Raw genomic sequence first — 18854 nt, 5'->3', positions numbered from 1 at the left:
GAGTAAGCAAGCTGAGGCCGAGAGGGGCAGAGCCTGCCTGAGGGTGCACAGCCGCCTGAGGTCCCAACTCTACCAGCCGGGCAAGGCTCCCTCTGTCACATCCCATTTAATCCTGGCCTGTAGCAGCCTGTGACCTGCGGTGACCCCGAGGTCCAAGGAGGCACCCAGGCCCAGGGCTCAGAGGTCGTGATGCAGAGCTGGGTCCCACGGTAGCCCCCTTGGCTGGCTTCTCCCCGCACTCCCTCCAGGCAGCTGGGCTAGTCTGAGAAGGCGGGTTTCCTCAATTATCTGCAGTCGCAGGCTGCTACAATGTATCACTCTCTCCACCGTGGCCTGGGCTTCTGGAGAGGTTAGCTGTATCTCTGTGCTTAATAGTTCCTTTGAGAACCCCCTGCGAAGGGGGGTTACTGACTCAAGGGCTTTCTTCGTAAAAGAACCAACCGTGGTTAACGTTCACCGAAGGCCTCCCTAGGCCAGGCCCTGCTCTATTTCTTCCACACTCAGGCGCCACCGCGCCCCCAAGGGGCTGGCATTCCTGTCATCCCTGCTGAGCACCTCCAGGGGCTGCCCTTCCTGGTGTGGTCCTGGTGAACACGCAGAACTGACCGCGTCTGTTTATGGGAATGCCCCCGCATGGGAAGCCGGGTCTGGACCCATCTGGGGCCCCAGGCACCCCACAGTTCGCCCCCTCGCCCCAGGCTCACCCCCCGCCACCCCCGCTGCCCCCACCCGGAGGTCTGAAGCGGCAGCAGCAGCTTCTTCTAATGGGTTAAGTGACTTTGCTCCAGACACAATCCCGTTTACATTATGGGCATGAATAAAAGATGAAATCCGCGGGGTGACTGTCAGGCTCCCCCCGGCAACACCGACAGGAAGCGACTCTGTGGGGAAGGGGCTGGGCGCCCCCACCAAGCCACTAAATGAGGGGTGTCAGCTTGCTCCTGGGGAGGCCCAGCAGGTGGGGGAGGCCTGGGGGGGCACTGACGAAGGAGAGGCAGGAGGAGCACTGTGCTGGGAGTCCACGGCACACATGTTCACGGAACATGCACTCTGTGCCCGGTGCTGCTCTGGCAAAAAAAAAAAACTTAAAGAAAAGGGGGTGCTGATAAGGGACATTGCCCTCACAGAGAGGGGCATGAATGGAAAATAAGCATGTGTACGCAGTCACACATGATACAGGCAGGGCATGATAAGATCTTTGGAAACGGCGAAGCCAGGGGAGGGGAGGAGAGGGCCAGGTGGGGCTGATGGTGCAGGAGGTAACGTTCCAGCCTGAAGCTGCTGAGCAGGCAGAGGGCACTGTAGGTGCAACGGCCTTGAGGTGGGCAGGCTCTTGGGCGCATCCGAGGCTGGAGCCCAGTTGTGAGGGTGGGGGAGGCTGTGAGGGTAGGGGAGGCCGTGGAGGAGCTGGGGCAGGTCCTCCGGGGCTTTGATGGGTCATTCTGCCGCTCAGGACTTGGGACTCTTTACTGAGCAGAGTGGGAGGGGCCTCTCGGGATCCCCCGGGGATGGAGCCCAGCTGCCCCGGGGTTGGACTTGGTGGACCCTGGCAAGCCGGCCTCAGAGCAGCAGCTGCTAGAGCCCGCTGGCTGCTCATTAACCAGGCCTGGCCACTCCGGGCTCCAGCAGGAGCTGGAGGGGCAGGGCAGGGCACCCCGCTCTCCCACCCTGCTGCTTTATCTTGGCAACAGATTGCACAAACCCCAGAGCTAATATTGAACTTGCCTGGATTTTAAATAGCAGCTGTAAACACTGCTGCTCCCCGCCCCTGGCCCTCTGCTCCCTGCCTGAGGAGGGCACTCAGGTGCCGCTGGCCCCAGGCACTGGCCGGGCAAGCAGCCCAGGGGGCAAGGAGGACAGAGTCAGTTCCCCAGGAACCAGACTCGGAATCATCCGACCTGCCTCTGAGACGTGAAGATGTTCCCTTGGGCTGGAAAGGGCTTGAGGGTCCCTGCAGAGAGGCCAGGCACTGAAGTCAAGCCCCCCAGGGGATGCCCAGCCAGCCCCCACCCCTGCCTGGGGTTCCAGGCCTGGGCCACTGTTCCTGGAGGATGCGCACCTCCTGTGGCTCCTTGGAACCCCAGGAAAACTTCTGAAATTCCCCCCAGGCAAAGCGCCACCTACAGTGGCTCCCATCCCATCAGTGAGGCGGGCCAGGCCTCGCACACGCTCCTGGGGCACCACTGCGCCCCGAACCAGCCAGGGGTTGAGAGGGCTTGTGGACAAAGGAGCAAGTAAATCAGGGCAGGGCACAGGGTGCTGGGAGGGGAGAGCAGGCTCCAGTCCGCCTGCCAAGCTCTCCCCCGGGCGCCTGCTTCCTGGCGCAGCTCGCAGGGAGAAGGGATGCGCTTTGAGCCTCCCAGGCCATGTCAGTCCTGGCCTCTGCTGCCCTTCCTGGGAGAGCACCCCAGAGATGGAGTGCCCTGCTCTAATCTTTAACCCCAGGCCGATCCCCCTATGAGGCTGGAGCCCCTCCTCCCCAGGGCTCTGCAGGCCAGACACCAGCACGCTGTTGGGAGCTGTTGCTTCTTCAGATGGAGAACATTCTGGGATCTCTCGAAGGAGCCAGAGAGGCAGCATCTCCCCGGTAACAACAATCATTTGTTCACTTAATCTGTCATTCATTCAGGGAAGACTTATGCTGCCCTGTGGGTCCCCTGTGTGTTCTCAGCACCGGGACGGGGAAAGAACCCAAGCCCCCCTCCGCCCCCAGCCCCCAGCCGCGGACGGAGGCAGGGGCCAGGTGTGCCCGTCAGAAGTCGGGGTTTGGGATGCGACGTCAGGCTTGATGTTCCAGAGAGTTCACCTTTGCTACCCCTGGGCCCGCCTTCCACCGGGGAGCCCGGGTTTTCCTGGAGAGAGGCCAGGCCTCCTCAGAGCAGCTTGCTTAGGCCTGGGCCACAGGATGGGAGTGTGTCAATATTTTAACAACCAGCACAGCTGGACCGGTTCGTACAAGGCACACATCGAACCGCCGGCCGGGGGGGGTCCTCCGGTGTCAGGCAGTCTGGTCCTCGCCCTCCTCGGCTAACTCCAGGGGCGCTGGCCTCCGGGGTTTGTGGGGGGCCCCACCCCCCAGCCCCCATCCTTCTCCCTTCTCTCCCAGCCCTCCAGGATCTTGCTTAAATACTTTAAAACAATCTAAAAGTAATTATCACGAACAGGCTGCCTGGGAGCACCTGCTCCATCCGTCCCCCGGAATCACTAATGCGCCCGTGCTGAGCGCTGACAAGCGCTGGGCTCCCCTCGCGTCCTGAGTCGCCAGATGCTCCCGCGCCATGGCGCCCCCCTCGCCCCCCGCCACGTGCCACGGCGAGGGCCGCCCGAGCCCGTGTTCCTAGCACAGCTGTCACTTCCAGCGATCAGTAGGAAAATCATCACCCCACGAAGTCATACATATGGAACATCATATTTGCAGAATATTTATTTTAACACGTGTCAGGGCCTCCGCGGGCTGCAGGCAGAGCCTCGGCCTCCCGTGCAGGCAGCTGCCGTGGGGCTTTCATCCCAGAAGATGGCGGGGCGGGCAGGGGGCCGGGCGAGCTGCCGCTCCTGGGGGTTGGGGGGGCCGGGCCGGCGCTCCGGGCAGCCCTCTTGTGGCGCTCAGGGGCGGGGGCCTGGCAGTGCCCGTGTCCCCAGCTGCCCCCGTGCAGGAACAGCTGCTGAACAGCTGCCTGCTCTGTGCCGTCCCAGCCAGGGGCCGGAGAGGGGGACCCACGTGAGGTATTTCAACAGGGAGAACTTAATGCAGGGCATTGGGGGAACAGGTGCAGGGTTGGGGGGTACTGGAAAAGCAAAGGGAGCACACACACATAACAGACACACGCCCAGGGCCAGGAGAAGGCTGGGCTTGCTGGAAGCCGTTAGTTTGGGGGCGCCTGGGTGGCTCAGTCAGTGAAGCATCTGCCTTGGGTTCAGGTCATGATCCCGGGGCCCCGGGATCAGGTTCTTCCTTGGGCTCCCTGCTTGGTGGGGAGTCTGCTTCTCTCTCTGCCTCTGCCACTCCCCCTGCTTGTGCGCTCACTCGCTCTCTCTCTCTCCAATAAATAAAATCTGAAAAATAAAAGTATAGAAGCCATCAGCTTGGCAGAGGGGGGACCCATGGAACCGGGAGCCAGACCTCAGAGGAAGTGTGTTGCTGGGCTGGTGCTGGGGGCGTGGGGAGAAGACAGGCTGGCTCCCGGAACTGGCGGGGTGAGCTCAGGAGCAGATCTCCTGGTGGCAAAGGGACACAGTGTCTGCCTGGAAACCCGGGGCTGAGCTGCACACCACACAACCAGGAGACACTGCTTCCCCGTTCTGCCCTCCAAGGCTCCCCAGACCAGCCTGCCCTTCCCACTGTCCTAAACTCACAGTATTTAGCAGGGTGTGCTGCAGGGTTTTCACTCCCTGTCCTCTTCTTGTTGGGTCGGAGCAGTTTTATTGCTGGACTACAGATGGAGAGATTGAGGCTGAGAGGTGACGTGGCTTCCCTCGGCCAAGACTCCATAGCAAGAGACGAGGAGGCGGTACACTGCTACCGCCTCACGCTAATATGGGTAATAGCTTACAGATACTTCTTTCTGCTCAGTAGGGAGACTAAGGCATGGAGAGACGAGGTTGCCTCCCCATAATTGCTCAGATAAGGTGGAAGGACAGCTGGGAGGGCCAGGACTCAGACTTCAGACAGTCCCCCTCTAGAATCAACACTCAGTTACGGCTCTCCAAGAATCTGTGGGAGATGGATGGATGGACGGATGGATGGATGGTTGGAAGGACGGATGGACAGATGGATGAATGGATGGGTGGATGGCTGATGGATGGGTGGTTGGAAGGACAGATGGACAGATGGACGGATGGATGGATGGACGAACAGATGGAAGGATGAGTGGATGGATGGACTGATGGATGGTTGGATGGTTGGAAGGACAGATGGATGGATGGACAGAAAGATGGTTGGAAGGACAGGTGATGGATGGACAGGTGGATGGGTGGACAGCTGGGTGGATGGTTGAAAGAAGAGATGGACGGATGGATGGTTAGAAGAACAGATGGATGGATGGATGGACAGATGGATGGATGAATTATGGACAGAAGGGTGGTTGGAAGGACAGGTAATGGATGGACAGATGGCTGGATGGACGGCTGGGCGGATGGTAGATAGATGGTTGGAAGGACAGATGGATGGACAGATGGACACAGATAGATGATGGATAGATGGTTGAAGGACAGATGGATGATGGATGGGTGGGTAGAAGGACAGATGGATGATGGATGGAGAGATGGATGGATAGATGAATGGTTGGAAGGATAATTGGATGGATGGTTGGAAGGGTGAATGAACAACAAGAAAATATTCCCTTGGCCTGAGGCATGTGTAGTCACTGGAAGTGTACTGGATTAACCCTGCTTGGCCCACTTCTGGTGACTCAAAGACCCTCGTCTTTTAGTGAGAAGTGCTTGAAGTAGCGGTTGGGGTTGGGCAGGGCAGGACATAGGCTGTGTCCCACACATCTTGATTTGAATCCTGCCTGGACCCTCAGTCTGCTCACCTGGGAAATGGAGCCAGGAGGCGGTCTACCCCATCTCCTCCGTGCCTGCGAGCCAGGACCTCTCAGGAAGAATGGGTGCAGCCATGCTGGTTCTGTGCCCCTACCTTGCACACCCACAGCCCTGAGCCCACATTCACACACAAGACACACGAAGACCCATGGACACACATACCCCTGACATGCCGCCTAACTTCCGAAGGCACACAAGGGAGCGGTAGACACCTGTGGGCACCCCTTCCCTGCAACATATGCCTGCAAACAGAACACACGGAGCCGTACGTGTGGAGACACAGCCACAGACACACACACCTTCCCACAGTGTGCAACTCCGGCCCAGAATGTGCATCTGGGGCTCCTTCAGAGAAAGCCCCTTAGTGCCCGACGCCCACGGTCACATTCTCACACAGGTGTGTGCACAGCTCATGTGCTGGTACGTGACCCAGAGCACAGAGGACTCCCCAGATGGACCGGCAGTGCTTGGTCAGGAAAGGGCCAGACTACTGCCCAGAACTGTCTGTCCTGGAAGCTGGGACGCGGGGACACAGAGACCCTTATTTATCCCTGTAGGGCTCTGGTAGCGATGGGCCGACAGGGGGCAGCTTGTTACATATAACTAGTGTGAATCTGCTGATGAGGGACAACCTGTCCCTCCTTGCCCAGAACCTTCCCATGGCTCCCATGTCACTGTGTCAAAGCCAGGGTCCTGACTGGCCTCTAGGCCTAGTGTGATTGTCCCACATCCTCAACCCGATTGTCTCCCTGTTCTCATCTCCTCCTATACTCTGCCTTGCTGTGCCACCAGCCACGGTGGCCTCCTTCCTGCTCCTCAGACATGCCACAGGGCCTTTGCACTTGCTGCGTCTGCTGCCCTGAACACCCTTCCCACTCACATTCGTGATCCCTAGCCTCCCTTCCTTTTACAGCGCAACCTTGGCAAGACCTTCTCCCTCATTTGGGCTCTCTGTCGACCCTACCTCCTCTGTGTTTCTCCAGAACTCTGCATCGTAGCAGACATGTGCACATATGTATTTACTTATCATCTATCTCCCCACTGGACTGTCAGCCCCACCAGGGCAGGGGCCCGGTATGGGCTGTGGGGTGAGTGAATGTTGGCGGATCTCATTTACTGTTCTGTCTTCTCCACGACTAGATCAGGGGCTCAGCCTGAGCCCAGCTCTGTGGTGGCTGTGCGGCAGGATCCTGACAACATCGAGCACTTTCTAAGTGTTCACGAGGTACTGGTCTAAGAGCTGTACGTGTTCACTGGCTGAATCTTTAGAGCCTGGTAGAGCAGGAGGCCTATTTCGCAGATGAGAAGACAAGCAGCACAGACGTACGGTGAAGGATAAAATCTAGCCCCTTGTGGTCCTTCGCGGCAGGAAGACCATGCAGGTGCCAGTACAGGTCTCAACACAGGCAGTGGCTCCTGTGTGGCCGTCATCCCAGTTCAGATGAGGGGAGAAGCCCACATAGAGGGCTGTGGAACTGGGAAATCAGCAGCCAGAGGAGAAAGACACACACATATGTACACACACACGGCCAGGACACACACACATTCCCCAGTCAGCAAGTTGACCAAGTCCACCCAGGATGCAGGCTGCCCCCTGAAGGTTCTACCTGGGCCACCCAGTAATGTGCAGCAGCAGAGCTGGAACTGGATGCTCTGGTCCAGCAATCAGGTGTCACGCCTCAGTCTAGGACAGATGAGATACAGAGAGGCCAAGCAACCCGCCTGAGGTCACCCAGCTTGGCAGGACCAAGCTCAGTGGACTCCCAGAGGGACTTGGGCGGGAGGGCGGCTGAGGCAGCCTGTGGCCTCGTGATTTGATGACGGAGTCTACCGTCGTAGACTTCTGCTGTCCCCGGAAGGCCAGGCCAGGAAGGAGGTGGGTGAGCATGGCCGGTGAGCGTGGTCCACACAGTGGATCTCAGCCTGGGCTCTAGGCAGCAGCCCCCTGGGGAGCTTTCCAGAATGCAGACGCCCGGCTGCTGCCTCTCCCTGGAGATTCTGGTGTGATGGGCCCAGGGTGCACTCGGGGCCTGGAGGTGCGGTGGCGCGGGGCCTTCCTCTGAAGGGTACGTTTGAGGAGTCTGGATGAGAGCACCTGCGGGACCGCCCCCAGGGCGAGACCAGAACAGCGGCTCTCAAACTTGAGCACCCATCAGATCGCCCCTGGGGTGGCCTTCAGGCACGGACCGCTCTGTAACTCAGCCGGGCAGCCGTAGGGCCTGTTTCCCACAAGTTACCGGGGGTTGCCACCGCCACTGCCTCGAGGTCCCCCTTTGAGGTCCACTGACTGATGCAAAACTTGCCCAGAAGCCCCGAGGGCATTGGGCATGAGGATTTTTAAAGGGCCCCAAAGAGATTCCCATGTGCAGCTGAGGCTGAAACCCACCGCCCGCACCAAGGGACGGATTCCCGATGGCCAGTGCGTGTTCAAACCCGTGAGCTTCGCTCAGAAATGCAGGGACCCCCGGGGGCCGTAATGCGCTGAGCGGAACAGGGCAGCCAAGGGAGGCAGGCACAGGAACCACCTGGGGCGGACGTGGAGGGGACAGGGGCAAGATGCAGCACTGCCCGCACCCCCCCCCCCGCCCGCGGCTGACTGTGGCTGCAGGGTGGCGTATGGCAAAATCGTGGTGTTTTTCAAGAGAAGCCAGAAGTCCAGATTTTTCTGTCAAATCTGATTTTTAAATGTTGGCAACTAACGTGAATATGCAATTTGTATGTTACCGCGGGGCAAAGCACACACGAAACCCCAGCCGCGTTTGCAGGCCGTGTTTGCAGAGCCTGCTTCTCGGATCCAAGCACCTGCTGGACCCCGATCTGGTCCTTTGGGGAATCGGAACTGGAAATTGGCCTCCGGGGACAGGTGTGGCGGCTTCCTCCTGGCATTCCCCCCTGACACCTGGCCCCGACCCAGAACCCGCCTCTCGCCCTCCCTCCCCACCCTGAGCCCAGGCCACGAGCAGGTCGCCTGGCACCCTACACGCCCAGATCCCGGAGGGTGTCGAGAGCCCCCCAGTCCCCCAGCCGCCCACGCACCCTCTCCTGACAGCTTTATCAAGCCTGCAGCCTTCCCAGTCCCATTGTTCCTGACATCTGTTTCGGTAAGTGATTAATTGCAATTAGCGAACGGTTTGAAAACCCTGGAAGAACACTCAGCAGAAAACTCATGAAGATTAATGAGTGGCGGGCTCGTCAGGAGGGGCCCCGCAGACACACGGCCACAGTGGAAGCCGGTGGAGTCGCTGTCGCCGGGGCAGGTGCTGGGAAGCGAATTGGAGGTGCCACCCCCCCTCCACGCCCCCTACTTGCCCCGCAACCCTCCTCCCCCATAAACTACCACTAGATGATTTCTCATCAAAATGCATGAATTACCCACTAATAGGCTATTAATAAAGCCCTTAGAGTGTCATAAGATTAGGTTCTAAGCACGCAGAATGGATTGCAGTGCTTCCAGAACCGTCTGCCATTGGCCGGCACGGGCGTGCCCAGATAGGGGAGGCAGGAGCGGGGTCGGGGGATGGCCGACGCACAGCCCTACCCGTCCCCCAACGCCGGAAGTCAGGTCTGAGTGCAGGGCAGCCTCTCCTGTGCAGGGACTCCCAGCAGCGCTCACCTCCCAGGCAGGCGGAGACCAGGTGGGAGGCAGGCAGCAACCCCTAACGGCGCCCGTCTGCCCAGGGCCCCCCACACCCACGGCTCAGAGCCCAGCAGCTCCACGCCGCTCTCAGATGTGTGCGACCCCTTTCAGGCCACGTGTGACCCGCCGTGTAATCATCGTCCACACGTGATCTTTGTCGTGGATCTTTTTGGACCACGGTGGGCACCCCTGGGGCCGTGTGGCCCGCCACCTTTGGTATTACACCTTTTTGTGGAGGTGCCTGGCCCCGTGGCCCTTCTCTGTTTCTAATGATCAGGGTTATTCATCAAGGGACGCGTCCATGGCCGGAGTTCTGAAGGCCTGCTATAGAGGGAAACTGAGGTTGGGACCTGTTAAGCAGCATGCCCCGGACACACGGTGCGGAAGCAGGGTCTGTCTGAAGTGCAGACTGAGCCTGGAGTTTCAGAGCAGTCCCTCCCCGCATGGAAGGGCGTCTTTTTTTCTTTAAGCTGGCTCCATGCCCATCATGGGGTTCGAACTCATGACCCTGAGATTGAGAGTCACGTGCTGACTGGCTGAGCCAGCCAGACGCCCCTGAAGGTCCTCCTGGTTGACCTTGTGCTTTTTCAGGCCTGCTTCGGGACCCAGGCAGTGATCAATTCCTCCCCTCCCGAGACTCTTCTGGGAGAATTGGAAGGGGGCCTGGAGCTTCTGGGGGCCTCAGAGCCCAGGGAGACTCAGGCCCCGCCCTGCCCGATTCTGGTACTGGCCCTGCGCTGCAAGATGTGAGCAACCGGTCTGCCCTGCGTGGTTAAGTACATGCCCAGGCTTCGGTTCTGGGTGCCATTTTGTTTTCATTTCATCTGCACAAACTCGAATGAGGCAGCTCGTACACACTGCGAGGGACAAAGAAAACGAGACTGTCGGGGTTAAGTTACTTGGGTCAGAACTATGATCTGATTGAGCTCAGGTGGGCCTGACCTCAGTCCTGGGGTCCCTTTTTTGTTCCTACCCCCGAGTCAGTGCCTTGCCCTCTGCCAGGCTTAGAGAAGTGAAGTGTATGCCGTTGAGTATGATAAGCTCTGGGGCTCTTCTGCTTGGCACTGATTTCTGTCTCTCTGACCAGATGCAGGTTGGGTAGGTGGGCGAGTGGATGATTGGATGGATGTTGGATGGGTGGATGGAGAGACAGATCGAGGGTAGATGAACAGATGCGTGGACGGACGGACGGACAGACGGAGGGATGGATATTGAGTGGATGGATGATGGATGGATGGATATTGGGTGGATGGATGGACAGACAGATGGGGGATGGACAGATGGATGGATGGATATTGGTGGATAGATGGATGATGGATGGATGGACAGGCAGTTGGATGGACAGATGGACGACAGGTGGGTGGTAGGGGGATGGATAGACAGTTGGACCGGACACTGAGTGGATGGATGGCTGCATGGAAGGATCAGTGGGTACTGGGTGGATATTGGGTGATGCACGGACGGATGCGGAGATGGATGATGGACGAATGTTGCTTAGGTGACTAAATGGAAGTAAAGAAACCTCTGGTTCTATTTGGGAGAGGAAGAGCCCTAATTCTGCCGCATCTCCCTGACGAGAAGCGATGAGGCTGAGCAGAAAGTCTGCAGGGTCCTTTGGAAGGACTGCTGCCCAAGCCCTCCCCGTCCCAGGGAAGAAACAGACTTGCCACCGTCCTGGGTTTGTGAACAGCAGAGCTGGGAACCCCAGCCTCAACCCTGCACATAATGTGACCCTCAGTTCCCCCCACCACAGTCTTCTCCTTGGGCATCGTGTAGCAGGCGATCTAGCACTCTCTAGGAGAGGGCCAATAAGAACTACAACAAAGGTTATAATAATAAAAACGAGGGACGTGCCATCATGCCATCATGATGACTCTGTGCCAACTCTTTCCATAGGCATCTAACTCCTTGCATTCCCCCAACAACCCAGTGAGAAAGGGGCTCTGGCGATTTACAGATGAGGAAACGGCACAGAGAGGTGGAGGCCCAGAGCCAGGATGTGAGCCTGGTGTGGGGGCTGTGCTGGCTGCCCTCTGCCCCTGGGCCCATGGAGTCACGGCACCTCCCTGCTTACCACGCCCCACCCCCACGGCAAGAAGCTTCACGGGCGTGTGACCTGTCCAGCCACCTGACGTCCCACGCTTTGTGTCATACCCTGGTGTTGTCATCCTGACGTTCAGTCCTCTTTGAACAAGGGGCCCTGCCTTTTCATTCTGCACTAGGGCCCCACAAATGACATGGCTGCTGCTGACTCACAGCCCCTGTGCCTTGTCCAGGTCGGGCAGGGGGTCCCCAGTTGGCTGGGAGGCTGGGATGGTGGGGATCTTGGGCCACGCCCACAGGTGGGGGGTGGATCTGCTCTGGGGCCTCCCTCTGGTCATCCCTGGGGATCCTGCTCCCTGCCCCGCACCCCATCCCCCACCCCCACCCCCAAGCTGCACTGGAAGGTCCTTGGAGCACTGTGTGTGCCCGGTGTGTGCCCTAGATCTGTCAAAACCCCACAGCAGGCGCTTGCTTGGCACACAGGAAGTCTGAGATGGGCACTGGGGGGAGGGGCTGGGGCTAACGAGGGGGTGAGGCCTGCTTGCTTTCCCACAGCCCCAACCCTGTGTCTCCGGCTGCAGGAGGTCTTGGGGGCAATCTGGGCGTGATGGCGTAGCTCAGGGAGAGGAGAGACACGGACTGTGTAATGGGGGAACCCTAAAATTTCCCTCCTGCATGTCCCCTCGGCTCTGTGTCTTCCTGTGGGCCTCCAGGTTTCTTCTTCTGAGCAATGGGGCCATGCATCAGGTCAGCCTCCTCACTGTCAAGTGCTTGCTGTGGGGCCCGGTTCCCCCACGCAGGAAGCAGAGGGCAGCGGGGTCACAGATGGGTGTGTGCTCAAACATCAGCCAGTGGGACCAGGCCAGGTTCCACCCTCAGGTTGTGGGCTCCCAGGCCCAAGGCCTTGGTGTCCCCGGGCTGCCCCCAAAAGAGGCAGTGTCTGGGGCTCCTGGTCCGTGAATCTCAAAGATGTGTTTTGGGAATGTATTGAGGCTCTGTTGGCTCCCCCAGCCTCTGCAGCCTTGCCAGGAGGGGCAGGGAGCCTGGGTCAGGGTTAGCTCTGGGTTGGTGGGGGCTGTTGGACTGGCCATGTCCTTTCTACCCTCAAACTCCCTTCCCCTCCCTGCTCTGACCTTCAGAAAGCAGCCCTTGACGCCTAGATCGGTTCTGTAGGGTTTCCCTTATCCCGGCTTTGCAGGTAGGGAGACTGCCCAGAGAGCTCAAGACACTTTCCCCAAGCCACACAGCTGGTAACTGGCTCAACCTGATGCCAGCCGCAAGTTCTGGCGGGTGCGTCAGCTCGTCAGGTCGAGTCATTGACACTCCAGTGCGATTGGGTCAGCCGGGCCTCTCCCTGCGGCGTTCCCAGCCCCGGCGGCTGTAGAAGGGCAGCGTCCAAGCCGGCGCTGGCGGGAGGGGTCACGGTCCGCATCACTGGGGCCATTCCTCGTCTAGGGGCAGCCGCTGGGCCTCACGCAGGAGCCCCGGGGAGATCCCAGCCCCTCTCGGACAGGGGCGAGACGAGACTCTGCACCCACAGGGTTAAGGCGCAGGCCCGGGCCGCGGGGAGCGGGAAGGCTCTGACCTCCCGGGGCGACCCGGGCAGCCAGCTCCAGCCCCAGCCGGGCCAGCTGGGCGCGGCCCAAGCCCCGGAGGGCTCGTGGGCGCCGGCCTCCCCGCCCCGGGGGCGGGACGGCGGCCTGGAGGGAGCCCCGCTGGCCGAGCGCCCGGTTCCCGGGCTGGGACCCCACGCCGCGGCCTTCCCGGGTCGGAGCCCCCGCCCCCGCCCTCCGCGGCGGGCGGCCCGGGCCGGTGGGGGCCGGGTTGGCGGCCCCGGAGCCCATCAATAGGGGACATCTGCTTTAAGACTTGGGGACGGGGAAGGTGAGGTTAACGCCGGGGTCGGCGCCGCCACTGGCAGCGCCCCCCTCCCCCCTCCTCTCTCCCCGGCGACTTTTGGCCTCGGAGCAGATGGCGGGGGCGGGGGGCGCGGGCGCAGACGGCCGGCCTCACGTGTTACCACACCCACGAAGTCCCAGGGGGGAGGGGAGCGAGGAAGCCGCCGCCTCCCCTCCCCCTCCCCGGCCATCTGATCTTCCTCCCGGCGGACGCCTCCGCCGGGCTCCCGGGGGAGGCGCCTGGGGTCACAGAGGCCCCCTGCAAGCCCTCCAAACAATCCCCCGCCCCCAGAGGAAGTCGGGGAGGGGCGGCGAGCGCAGAGGAGACCTTTTTACATGTAAATACGAGAACCGGCCTCCTGGAAAGGCTTTTTCCCCTCGTTTTTATTTCGAGAAAGCCTGATGTTCCCAAGACCGAGGCCTCCTGCTGGACCAGGAGGCTGCCGTATGGTGCCCGGAGGGAGAAGTGAGGAAATCATGCCATCCCGGGAGCCGGCACCCACGCCGCCCCGGGGAGGGGGGAGCTCCGTGTTTGCACAACCGGGGAGGCTCCACCCAGGAAGGCGGCCGGAAGAGGGCAGCCCCTGAGTCTGGCGGGAATCCTGGGGCAGCTGCGAACTGCCTGTCCCTCGGGACTGCTCCCTGCCCCCTCCCTGCCCCCTCCGGGCCTCGGTTTTCCCACCTGTGAAGTCCGTGCGCTCTTGGCGCGCCTTCCTTCTGGCTGGGGGGCGGGCGGGGGACACTCACAGAGTTGGGCGGGGTGTCCCTGAAGCTGGGTGCCTGCCCGAGAGCCAGCGGGATGTGTGTCTAGTGGCTGGACTGTCTCTGGGTTGGAATCCTCTCCCAGCCCGTTAGCTGTGTGGTCTCGTGCAAGTCTCTGGACCTCCCCGACCCCCTCTTGGTAGGATTGTGTGGGTGGGAGTCAGTCGTGGGGGTAAAACTGCAGTGCGCACGCAATAAATAGTCACTCTACTTCTATTACCGCCCAGCGTCTGCTTCCCCAAAGTTGTCCCAGGCTTGCGGGAGGGAGGTCTTTCTGCCGCACCTCGGCCATCAGACTGGGCCTGCGCTTGCACTCTGTACTCCCTACAAGGCGTCTAACACCTAGTGGGCACTCTGCGGAATTTGTGGAATGAGTGAGGGAAAAAATGAATGCGTGAATCGAGACACCTGACGGGGCAGGGGTGGGGGGGCTTTGAGCCCAGCCTGAGGGACCCCGCGGGGCCTCATGTTTGGGTTCTTTCTGGACCCTCGCTCCTCTTGCGCAAAGTGGTGAGGGGGTGGTCTCCGGGGTGGCAGAGCAAAGAGGAAGGACTGTGCCCTTGCCTGGTCCTGTGGGAAGCCCCAGGGCCTTCCCCCCACAACCTGAGGGAATAAGGAATCGCAGGTGATCTGGGAGGGGTACAGGGCGGGGGGGGGCGGGGAGGACCCAGGACGGTCCTGTTCCAGGCACTGCCTCATGTACGTTCATGGGACGCGAGGAGGTGGGTGGGCATGGATGTTGTGTGCAGAGATGAAGACCAGGAATTGGCTGGTGCAGGCGGCGGTGGCTTGGGGCCACCTGGTGTGATCTCCTGCCTGCCTTCCACGTGGGCCACCTGGACACAAGTCGGCCTGTTCCCCTGACCCAGGCCCTCCCCATGCAGTGGGGCCAGTCGAGATCCCTCTGAAGCCCAGACAACATTGTACCTTGCCGACCTCCTAGCTGGCCCCTGGAGGCCCCTGGCCTCCGCCGTCAGGGGTCACTGGCAGCCACTCTGTCTGCGGGCCCCGGGGGCCGTGCCCTCCCTGGCTCAGCTCTCTCACCCTGTCCTGACCTGGACGGTGATTTATGTGGTGGCTGCAAAAGGCCATGTGAGGTGGGGCCTGAGGACAGGGGTCAGGACAGCCTGGAGGCACCAAGGCTGAGGGTGGAGGCCTGCCCTGGGGACGCGCCCCCCTCCGGGCACCAGGAGGCCTAGACTCCCGCCATCTGGCTCTCTCAGTGCCCCTCACCCCCGGCTCAAATGGCCCAGTGGCAGGAGGGGAAAGCCAGATGGTGGTGGGCCTGGAGAGGTAGAGGGGGGGACTTGCCAGGGGGAGAGCGTCCCCCTAACACGTACACACACACAGAGACACACGCACCCATGCGCCAGGCTGAGGCACTTGGTAATTCTGGGTCTGTGTCGGGGTGGCGGAGCTTCTGATGAGCCTTTGGGTCCCGAGATGCCCGCTGCTCCACACACCAACACGGACATGCGTGGGCACACACACGTGCGTGCACAGCCATGCACACGTAGCTCTCTGCAGAGGCTCAGACCCACATTTGTATGTGCACACTCACACGTGTAGACCCACAGACACACACATGACACACATGTGCTCATGCCCAGATGGCACTGGCCCTCGGGGCTCCCCAACCTGTGTGGAGTAGATCACCCCCTCTCTGGACTTCAGAGCTAATTCCCCCCACCCCCTCTCCCACCTGCCACCACCTCCCTTCCCACCCCGTAACCCTTCCTCCTCCCAGCACAGAGGTTTACTTTTAGAACATCAGTGAGCCTATTTCACTCAGACAAAACCAGCTAGCTCCCCATGCAGGTGAAATAAAATCCCAGCTCCTTAGCCACTCTAAATGCCTCCTGTACTCCGAACGCTCTGTCCCATGCCCCACACTGCCGCCAAGGGGGAACCTCTGCTGCAACCCCACTGACTGCCTTCCCCCACCCCCAAACGCTAGATCTTGTTTCTGCCGCAGGGCCTTTGCACTTGCTCTTCTACTAGCCTGGTACTCTGTTCTGCCTGATACTGGCAGGACTTGGTACCGCCCTTGTTTAAGGCCTCAGTTCAAATATAACCTCCCCACAGAGGCCTTTGCTAACCACCCTCCCTAAAACACCCCTTCCAGCTTCGTTTCCCCTAGAGCCTTTGGTTGCCAAAATGGTATTCCTTGATGGACTGATGTTCACCATCTGGCTTCCCCATCTCAGCATCAATGCCGTATGGGCCGAACTTTTATGATATTTCCTGGGGGTTCCCCAGCACCTGGCAGAGGGCAGGTGTTTTGTAGCTGGTCAGTAGGCGTTTGTTACATGAATGCATGACGGACGTTGTGATGGACTCATTAGTCAGTTCAGAGTGGCTCGTGAGTCAGGAAGCAGGAAGCTGAACCCAACTGCAGAGGTAAACTGAGGCTGGTGGTGTGCAGCCTCTGGTGCCAAGGATTCGTCTAGGATTTCCTAGTCAGGAGAGGGGTGTGACGTATCTGTTCTCCAGATTTCATACCTGCCTTGAACCCAGAGGGCACCCCGGGGAGGAGGGTACCCATCTGGAGGCCTGTCCGGTAGGATGTGGACCCTGCAGTGCTCTGCCCCCACTTTCGGCAGTGGCCACCCTGACAGCCCCCCACCAGAGTGTCCCCTGGCTGCTGTAACATGTTATCACAAACATGCTGCTTAACATAAGAAATCTCTTCTCTGTGCCGTCATTTGGCTCTGGAGGCCTGAAGTCCAAAACCAAGGGGTCGGCAGGGTTGCCTTCTTCTCAGCATTCTAGGGAAGGGTCCTTCCTGTCTCCCAGCTTCTGGTGGCTCCAGGTGTCCCCCGGTTGTGGCTGCACCAACTCTGCCTTTGTTCTCACGAGGCCTCTCCCAGCGGGTGTCTGTGTCTTTCTGTCCTCCCCTGTCCTGAGGACACCAGTCATTGGATTCAGGGCTCATCCTAAAACCAGGGTGATCGCATCTCAACATCCTGAACGGATACATGTGTAAAGACCCTGTTTCTAAGCAAAGTCCCGTTCTGGGGCTCCATGTGGATGAAACTGGGGGGGACACTCTTCAGTCCTGTGTACCCCCATTCTCTTCTCAGTGTGCTGCTGCCTACCACAGGGTGGGGGGCGGCCCTCAGGGTGGCCACCCTGCCCACTGAGAAGATGGGACGTCTGTTTTGGGGGTGGGGGGAGAAGGTGCAGCTTCCATCGCTAGGGACCAAGGCCAAGTCACCTTGAACTGTGAGGGGACAAGTGGCTTGATATTACCTGTTCCCCCTCCACCCTGGGAAGGTTGCTGGGGGTGGGTAGCCGTGGCCTAGGGCACTTGATTCCCAGTTCCAGTCCTGATTCCAGCTGTGTGACCTGGGGCCAGTGTCCTCACCTCTCTCTGCTGCTTCCTCGTCTGTGAAATAAAGATAGCCATTCCTTCCTTCCTCCTGGTCTTGTTGGGAGGACTGACCAAGGAAATATTAGGTAAAGTACTTAGATCTGCATCTGGCCCCAGGGAACCTTTCTGTGTGCTACGCATTATTATGGGCAGAAACTTAAGTGTAATGACAAAGAAAAAAACCTAGAAGCGAAGGCACTGAGTGATGATGAGGTTGGGGGTTGTAGTCTAGCCGGGCACACCGGAGTTGGACCAGGCTACCCTCGAGGCCCCACAGCTTTCCTTACCACAGGAGAGGCTGGGGCAGGGGGAGCCCTTGTGTCTGGAAAACTGAAGAGCCAGGGGTGACCTTGCCCGGGTTCCCCTACCTCTCTGAGCTTTGGCTTCCTCTCCTGCTGAGGAGGTGATCATGCTGGCATACAATGTAGCAACCAGAAATAACCCTTAGGAGGCTCAGAGCTCCTCCCCCGAAAAGGGACAGGCAGGGTCTGGGGGACTGGGAGGGGTTCTCCAGGCAAGGGGAGGGGCATACGTCCACGGAGCTGAAAAGGACTTGGTCTGGGATTGCCTGAGCCCTGGAGGGGAGACCAGAGAAACATCTGGAAGGTTGCTCGCTGCCTTTTTCAGATCAGCAGCCCCTCGGCCAGCTGGATCCCTTAGGCCCATGATGCAGAAGGCTATTCGTTTTTACAGCTGCTGGGTCCGGCTTATTTGGAGAGCAAACACCCGGAACAGCCAGCAAACCTGGGCTGGGGGAGTCCGGGGATGTTCTGGTGGGGGTTCTCTTTCCTGGGCTCTAACCCAAAGGGCAAAGGTCATGGCTCACAGGACCCCGGTCCCCCATGTCTCCTGGACGTCTGCAGGCTGGTGGGCTGGGGTTGGGGAGTTAATCCTCCAACCCGTGTACGCACATGCAGACAGGTGTGCACAGGCACATGCACACACAGAGACATGTGTGCATTCACACACGCACACACGCTACGGCTAGGGCTCTGTGTTGATGGAAGAGCTGCCTTCTCTGGACATCCCTGTGTGGCGGCTGGGAGGGAGGGGAAGGGGACCTGGCACCAGGCCTGAGCTCCTGCCCGGCCAGGTGGGGGAGGCCTCCCCCCTCCTGCCCCCCCCACCCCAGCCTCCACAGTTCTGGTGTAGAAATGGACGCTCAGATGGTTTCAAGGCTACCCCCCCACCCAGGTCCCACCTGTGCCCCTCCTGTCTGCTTTCTTTCTAGAACCTACGCTCAGGAGGCCCGGCCAGTGGTCAGTATGGTGAGGTCGGAACAGCTTGTGATTCCGTGGGCTCCCCCCCCGCCCCGCTACGTGTGTGCCCCGGGGGGCTGCTCGCTGGGTGGCTTTACTGCATACCCGGCCCTCGGTCTGCCCAGGCTTCCTCTCCCCTCCACCCCCATCGCCGGTGGTGCCCCACAGGGCCCCCGCCTTATTCTGAGCTGCCTAGCACCAGGCACAGGGCGCCGAGTGTTCACCCATGGTCCTCGGCCACCCCTTCTGCTCCCCGCGGGGGCTCCTTGCTGCTTTCTCTTCGGGGAGCACCTGCCTCCTCCACATTGTTAGGGGGTCCACACCAGGCAGGGCCAGCCTGG

The 18854-nt window shown here is 60.1% G+C and overlaps 1 protein-coding gene across 7 annotated transcripts in view; it reads left to right on the top strand.

Moving 5' to 3' along the window:
• Nucleotides 1-18854, top strand: part of GSE1 (Gse1 coiled-coil protein) — a 385871-nt gene that overhangs the window by 183250 nt on the left and 183767 nt on the right. The gene's annotated exons all lie outside the window — the stretch shown is intronic.

The sequence above is a fragment of the Mustela nivalis genome (assembly GCF_964662115.1).
Source record: "Mustela nivalis genome assembly, chromosome: 18".
In the NCBI taxonomy this organism is placed as follows: Eukaryota; Metazoa; Chordata; class Mammalia; order Carnivora; family Mustelidae; genus Mustela; species Mustela nivalis.
This window is presented reverse-complemented; position numbering and strand designations above follow the sequence as displayed.